This window comes from Schistocerca gregaria, chromosome 1 (genome assembly GCF_023897955.1).
Source record: "Schistocerca gregaria isolate iqSchGreg1 chromosome 1, iqSchGreg1.2, whole genome shotgun sequence".
NCBI classification, from domain to species: Eukaryota; Metazoa; Arthropoda; class Insecta; order Orthoptera; family Acrididae; genus Schistocerca; species Schistocerca gregaria.
The window spans coordinates 831813976-831822236 of NC_064920.1; the positions used below are offsets into that span (position 1 = coordinate 831813976).

At 38.4% G+C, this 8261-nt stretch overlaps 1 protein-coding gene across 4 annotated transcripts in view; it reads right to left on the reverse strand.

Moving 5' to 3' along the window:
* LOC126272065 (uncharacterized) overlaps positions 1-2666 on the reverse strand; it is a 72408-nt gene extending 69742 nt beyond the window's left edge. Inside the window, exon 1 of one of the 4 annotated variants that reach the window (XM_049974635.1) lies at positions 2206-2666. The gene's annotated coding sequence lies outside the window, so the exon portion shown is untranslated. Of the gene's footprint in view, positions 1-1078 lie in introns of all 4 variants that reach the window. The other 3 variants (XM_049974625.1, XM_049974616.1, XM_049974607.1) reach the window with 3 other exon arrangements.
* Between the last annotated feature and the right edge of the window lie 5595 nt (positions 2667-8261).

Below are 8261 nucleotides of genomic sequence, written 5' to 3' on the forward strand. Positions count from 1 at the left end.
AAAATACTATATTGAAGGGTTCTATAAGGGGGAAGACATGTCTAACGATGTAATAGGAAAAGCAACAGGAGTCGATACAGAGGAGATCCAATATTAGAATCATAGTTTAAAAGAGCTTTGGAAGACTTAAGATCAAATAAAGCAGAAGTAACATTCAAAAAGCGGGGGAAGTGGCAACAAAACAACTATTTAATTCAGTGTGTAGAATATATGAGTCTGGCTACTTATCATCTGATTTTTGGAAAAATATCACTCATACAATACCACATGTTAAACACAACATATAAACATCCACCACCAGAGGGCACCATAAAATACACCAAAATGGCATCTACAAAACAAGAACTATCCTACATCAAAAACACTGCACCATAGTGATGTCACCCACACCACACCACCATTATGCCACGGGTCAAAACAGAAGACCCCACAAGTCAATAAAACCTTTATGTTTATCCAATCTTATCAGGATAATTCACAAATTAAAACAGAAATACATAAGCAGAGAAGACAACATCTGATGCAGGAACTGTCATTTGGAAACCTTGCAAAGAGTATTAGTCATTTGTTTGGTTAATATTTACATTAAAACTCTGTCTAAAGTCTTAATTGCAATTGTGTGTCCACCTGAAGAAAGAACTCCTGAAGACTGGTGTTCTATGAGCCAACTTTTAGTTTTGGAAAGTATACAAGTATCAAATATTCTCTCAAATGAACAAACAACATGCAAGTACCTACATGAAAAATGTAAACTTTTAGGAACAGGTGGAAAGTTTGAAAGTGACTGCTAAAGTTTAACCAACACTATGTACAGATTCACTTATCCACAAAGACTAACAACTTACAGTTGAACAAATAGCTGAAAAAGTCAAGCAATTACTGGCACCATCCATTCTATCATTTAAAAAAATTGAACTATCTAAGACTTATGCAAGGTGGGATTCCACTAAGTTTACCGTTCATCATACAGAACAGACATTTCACAGGTGCACAGAGCTTAGAAAATGATTTCAATAGAGACGGGATTTTGAGCCAGAGACTTAGCTTCAAAACATGCTGTGGAAACACCCTGACTCACCTGACTATACGGAATTCAAAATGCAGTCATTGGCCAGTACAGTCATGTTAATCATCTTTTTAAGTGAATGTGGTTTGATTTCCCGTGATTCTGTTGAGTTATGTACTATCGACAATCCAGACTACTCATGTTTGACAGAGAACAAAGTCCAGCCTATGGGGAAAGGGAATGTCAGAAATGGCACAAGAAAGATGTGTTGCTTTTTCATGACAACACTTCACCTCACTACCTCATCCTTCTTATAGCCCTGACCTGCTCCTTCGGATTTTTATCTATTTAGTCTGATGGAAGAAGCATTGCAAGGCAGCAGGTTGAACAGCAATAATGAAGTAAAGAAACAAGTACAAAAATTGGTTTTGAGATACAGATAAAAATTGTTCACAGAGGTAAGAAGAAGATTCATCAGAAAATGGGACAAGTGCAAAAGAGTTGGTGGAGTTTATGTGGGGGAAAAAAAAGTATTGAGCTAATACCCACACACCATTTTTGCTACAAATCTAGCTATCTGTTTAATTGAATCACCATCACATTTTTTATGCACAAAAATTCCTGCAGACACATAAAAGCCATTTGAAAGTCCAATCAGTCAGCAGCTAAGAGAAGGAAAAACGAAAGATTACAGTTTAATGGCCCATCAATGATGAACATATTACTGACAGAATATAAGCTCGAATAGGAAAGGATTCAGAAGATCTGCCATGTCCTTTTGAAAGGAACCTGAGTCAGCAAAGTGAGGCAATCAAAAATTAACCCATTAAATGTAATCACAAGAGAGGATGAGGGCAAACTGCTTAACATGGTAAATACACATGTGATATGCAATTGAGATTTTGCAAACACAGCTTAATAATAGGTGTGTGTCAGGAACTAATATAACAACTGTAATGCTCTGCTTAAAAATATATGTGACAGTTGACCAACATGATACCAGAAAATTGTTACTGGGTGTGCAAATCTTTCACTATGGCGTATATTCTAGTTAACGCTGTAAAGCCCACTAGTTTCACCATGAGATATTCCACGCCCACGCAAGGCATTGAAAAAAATCTGTGAACAACTGGTCAATCTCGACATTACTCAGCGAGTAATTATGAGTGATTTACTGTAAAACTAATAACACATTGTACCTGTAATTCCCAATACGTTCAGCGATTATTTTCTAAGGCTTTCCGGTGATATTGGTATGTCTTAGAGATTATTTTCTGGTGCTTTCAAGTGTTATAGGTTTATTACGTTCAAAAGCAACAACGGCAACTGAGTAAAGCTTCCTGCAAGGCGCGATTCAAACACAATAGCGAATCAAACAAAATAGACGTTTACTAACGTGTGACTGCCTGACAACTTCAACTAATATCGTGTTGCTAACTTTTTAACTAAAACTGGAGCTCTAAGGCTATAAAACAACAATTACACGTGTTACTTTCCATTAATGATTTGATTCCACTGGCAAACACTTCTTATACACTTCTTATTAACAAATGTCCACAAATCACGAACTACAAGTTTACATCATTAACAAAATCAAATCTTTTTTTTCCTTCCCTCCAGCAAAACCTTTCACTATATCGATCGACAATCGAGCTTGGACATCGATTGTATAAAGTCAATGAAGTCAAAGTTAGTATTTAAATGTCATTTTTATTCCTTTGGCCACAAGAGCATGATTTTCAAGCGTTTTTGTGCGGGAATTCACGCTGACAATATAGACCATTCTTTGTCGAATTGGACTGGCCACATAATCTGTTTTCCCCCGTAGTAGACGTGGCCGATTGCGCTCAGGTCGGTGATGTCCATACTAATATAGAGATCACAGTGGTAAATGCGGCGCGTTTTTATGACCTGTTTGTGAGGGAGGGGGGAGTGGCCCCCCAAGTTCAGAATCTGTTATCTGCGTAGCTGTGATTTTCCTAAATTCTGGTCGTGTGCGTTTGTCGTATTATATACATTAGTTACTAATTTCTGTATTTCGTGCAGTGTAAAGCGATTAGTGGAAAATTAAAACCTTCGAAACGTGCCTGAGTTATGTGTCGCCACAGACTTGACAAGAGCACTGCGGAAAATCATTCAGAAGTGGTGCTGCATATGACAAATTCAAAGTTTACTGGTAATTCTTTTATTTAATTCGGTTGCTTTGAATATATTACCGTCTTCTTGATGGCCACTAGTACAGTAGGAAAGTACTTCTTGTAATTATAATATTCGCTGATTGATCTCCATGGTTTAAAGATTATTACGTGTTTTCCATCTGTGGATCCCACTTAGTGAAGGACGTTTGCTGTCTACTCATACAAATCACTGATATCCTTCCTCTCTTCTGTAGTCGGAGAGGGCATTTAATTCCCAATCGCAAGGCACGTGTAAAATTTGATTTGATCCATATGGGATATTTGTTGAAAGCCGGATTTTCTTTTTATTTGTATTTTGTGTGAAGCGTTTCGGGAAAAGATTCCCATTTCCAAGTGCATTTTCTGTGTGACATGCCATTTATTCGAGACATTTACCATGTCTGAGATGTTTCACTGTTCTGTTGCTTTCAATGTGTGAAAAGACGGGAAATTTTCAATTAGTAATCAATCTTTTTATGCACTCAGTGACGAAACTCTGCATAAAGACTTATAAAGAATTAAAAATAGCGAATGTTTTTATACACTGCAGTACAGAGAACAGAATAATGCAGCACTCACATGTGGAAAACATCAATAATAACTGGCAAAGCAAACAGAAAAGGCATCTGAAAATGGAAACCTTTTCCTGAAATGTGGAGTGCAAAATATAAAGAAAATCATGACTGTTAGTAAACAAGTTATATATTTAAAATTGTTTCATTTTAAGTAGCAACTGTTAAATAAGCAGCAGGTAATTACATCAATCGGTAACACTGTCGTCCATGTTCTTTTAGAGATATAAGTACAGAAAATATACAAAAGTATAAAAGTTTCATACATGAAATAAGTCAAAAACCAGTGAAAAAGAGGCAATTCTACTACATGGAGTAGATCACATGTATTTTACAACCTGATGTCTTCCCTTGATGGAGAGTTTCAATGAAGGATGTAAATGAGAATTATCTATTACTGCCTGTGGATGTATCAATTCACTGGTTTAATATGAAATAGTTATTTCGTTAAATTATATACAAATGTATCAGTTCACTGGTTTGATATGAAAAAAAATTTCGTTAAATTATATAAAAGTGTTACTATTTTCAGAACTAGTATGAACATTGTCAAAAATTATGAGGGTACAGGGAGTGTACCTGCATCTGATCCCCAATCCACAGAAAGTATGCTGAGACCAAAATCAAAGAAGAAGAAGCCAGGTTCGTTCCAGGAGGAAACTATGCACATGTTAAAAAGGACATCTGGCACGGTCTGCAACTCACATGCCTGACGCTGATGAGATGTTCCTCATCTCCCAACTTCCTGTGATTAGGACTCTAAAAATGCAGGGTAAACACATTCTTAATTAACTTTATTCAGCTTTTAAAATCACATACAAATCTCACATCTTCATCTTCACCATCTTCAATAAGTGGCAGCATAGTTACTCAGTCATCTACATAGGCACTATAAAAGTAGGAAACAAAGTGCAGAACTTTTTGTCATACTTATTGATTTGTAATCATAAAGTCTGTAAATTGTTTCAGTTCTAAGAATTTCAGCGTTGGCAAAAACTAAAGTCATAATCTTACATGACATTGTAACAAAAAGAATTAGTTCCTGTTTGTTGTAACAAAGAGTGCAGTCAGAATATTGTGTTAAGCTGCTAATGGAAGATCTTGCAATAGTGCTATCACAGACATAGGGAGTATTACATTTGTTATTCTTCCAATATAATATGTGGTTCACAACAACAGTGATTTAGAGGTGAAGTGTAGATTTCACCTCCACAATGCTAGAAGAAAAACTTTCCAATGGACTGTTAATCCCTGTCTAGAGTTTAGAATAAAATTTTATATTCTGGTGCAAGGTTGCTGCTAGACTTCAGGTAGGCAACTGGAAATCTCAACTCAGAAACGTACTAACTATAGCTCTTTGGCCACATATATATTATGTAAGAAAATACTGTGTTTCAAACATATCTGAAACTGTGGAAATTTTATAAGGGGAGATGGCGCTATGGATTCTATTCTTTCCTTCTGTTGTTCTGGTCTTCAGTCCTGAGATTGGTTTGCTCTCCACGCTACTCTATCCTGTGCAAGCTTCTTCATCTCCCAGTACATACTGCAGCCTAAATCCTTCTGAATCTGCTTAGTGTATTCATCTCTTGGTCTCCCTCTATGATTTTTACCCTCCACACTGCCCTCCAGTACTAAATTGGTGATGCCTCATAACATGTGCTACCAACCGATCCCTTCTTCTGGTCAAGTTGTGCCACAAACTCCTCTTCTCCCCAATTCTATTCAATACCTCATCATTAGTTATATAATCTACCCATCTAATCTTCAGCAGTCTTCTGTAGCACCACATTTCGAAAGCTTCTATTCTCTTCTTGTCCAAACTATTTATCGTCTATTTCACTTCAATGCAAGGCCACACTCCATACAAATACTTTCAGAAACGACTTCCTGACACTAAAATCTATACTCGATGTTTCCTTTTGATCACTGTCAAACTCATGATATATATGAAGTGCAGTTTGGACATCTTACATTGATGTCACATCAAGACAGAGCTGGCAAGACTCAGATATCAGAATTAAAGTAAGAAGTACACATAAATGAAAATTTTGGAAAAGAGGAGGTTAATGTAAACTCCTTGAATGAAAATACGAGAAGGTTAAGAAAGAAAATCAATGACTTTCTGATATGTTTAGATGAACAGTAGCCACCAAATCATGTAGATGTAATATGCAGATCAACATTAGTGTTGCATTACCCTGGCATCTCGTGCAGATGTGTTGCCATTGTGACTGTTCCTGTTCTGATCAGAAAGTCAACCTTGACATTGTTTGTAAACAAATATAGTCAGCGTGAGCGCTATGTATGGATGTAATACTGTACTTAATGGACTACAATATTTATGTTGAACAGTAGAGGGGAATATCCATTACGACATAAAGGACAGTTACGCCCAGTGACTGCTTGTCAACCAGAGAAGTTGTTTACGTGTGCAATGGATTCAACGTGTTGTGATGTGGACATGGAACCTGCTTCAATTGAGAAGTAGTGTTGGGGGCTTACACCATACAGACCATCCATGTTTATTTCTTTTTTTATTGTTTTTCGTTTCATCTGAAGCTCATTTCAACAGATACACAACCCACATTCGACAGTAGGATAATCGATAGTTTCGACTACTGAGTCAAAGGAACTGTGGGATGAGCGATCCACAAGACGTCAGGTATTGTATCAAACTGTTATGAGACGATTGCATGATTCGAATTCCAATCTTGTCGAGCATGGCGAGCACCGCGCTATACACCACAACTCCATGGGCTCCGCTGCAGATGGTTAAGAAATCATGCAGAATGGTCGCTACAGGACTGGAGCTGGGCATTGTTTACAGACTGATAATCACAGACATTGTATTCAGAAACAAACCTGTAATATCAAACAACTCCACACGTGCAACAGAATGGTGGTGGAATGAAGTTCTGGGGAGGGGGGAGTATTAATGGTGTTGTTAATAAAATAATAAATAATTATTGTCAATGACAAAAAATCCCTTTCATAGTGGTCCAAAATTACACATTACAAGACAGTGATTAAGCCAGAAGCACTGTATGCAGCAGAAACACTTAACATGAATTTCAAAGGCCAAATGGAGAAACTTGAGCTAAAGGAAATAAAAAGCTTAAGAAAAATCATTGGGCCGAAATTTCAAGACAATAGGGTTATATACATCAAAAATGGAAATTCTCTACAAGAAAATTGAAAAACTTTCAGATTCTATGCAAAAAAGAAGAATAAATTTTTATGATCATCTTCTCAGACTGAATTCCAACACATTAACTAAACAAATCTTTGACTTCTTCTGTAACTGCAAAACGAAACGACCTAGCAGAATTAAAGATTTCAGAAAATTCACTTATTGATCGAATAGATAAATTAATTATTAAAGATGAAAACATAAGGTTCCAAGACAAATCTACACAAAAGTCCAAACCCTTCAACGTGGAAGAAGAGAGGAGAAGAAGATAAAAAGGAATGAAGAAACACTGGGCCCTAAGAAAAGAAGAATGCACAAAGAAATGATTGATCCAGCATAGCCCAAAGAGGGTGAAACGAATTCAAAAAAAGTATGTCTCAGACAGCACACATGGAAGAAAATAATGAAAATCTCAATTTTTTGTTATCCATGATTCTTCTAGAAAAATCCTTCTTCTGTTGTACTGTTGACCTATATAAATGTTACGCTTCCTGCTCAGCTACAAAAGAGCACAGCCATTAGTGCTATTGATCTACAGCACGTTTTTAGGTAAATGGCGAATAATAAGCGATTAACATTGAGATATATTTTCAAATGTTAATGCATATAGTGAAGTTACAAAAAGATTTAATATACACTCCTGGAAATGGGAAAAAGAACACATTGACACCGGTGTGTCAGACCCACCATACTTGGTCCGGACACTGCGAGAGGGCTGTACAAGCAAAGATCACACGCACGGCACAGCGGACACAACAGGAACCGCGGTGTTGGCCGTCGAATGGCGCTAGCTGCGCAGCATTTGTGCACCGCCGCCGTCAGTGTCAGCCAGTTTGCCGTGGCATACGGAGCTCCATCGCAGTCTTTAACACTGGTAGCATGCCGCGACAGCGTGGACGTGAACCGTATGTGCAGTTGACGGACTTTGAGCGAGGGCGTATAGTGGGCATGAGGGAGGCCGGGTGGACGTACCGCCGAATTGCTCAACACTTGGGGCGTGAGGTCTCCACAGTACATCGATGTTGTCGCCAGTGGTCGGCGGAAGGTGCACGTGCCCGTCGACCTGGGACCGGACCGCAGCGACGCACGGATGCACGCCAAGACCGTAGGATCCTACGCAGTGCCGTAGGGGACCGCACCGCCACTTCCCAACAAATTAGGGACACTGTTGCTCCTGGGGTGTCGGCGAGGACCATTCGCAACCGTCTCCATGAAGCTGGGCTACGGTGCCGCACACCGTTAGGCCGTCTTCCGCTCACGCCCCAACATCATGCAGCCCGCCTCCAGTGGTGTCGCGACAGGCGTGAATGGAG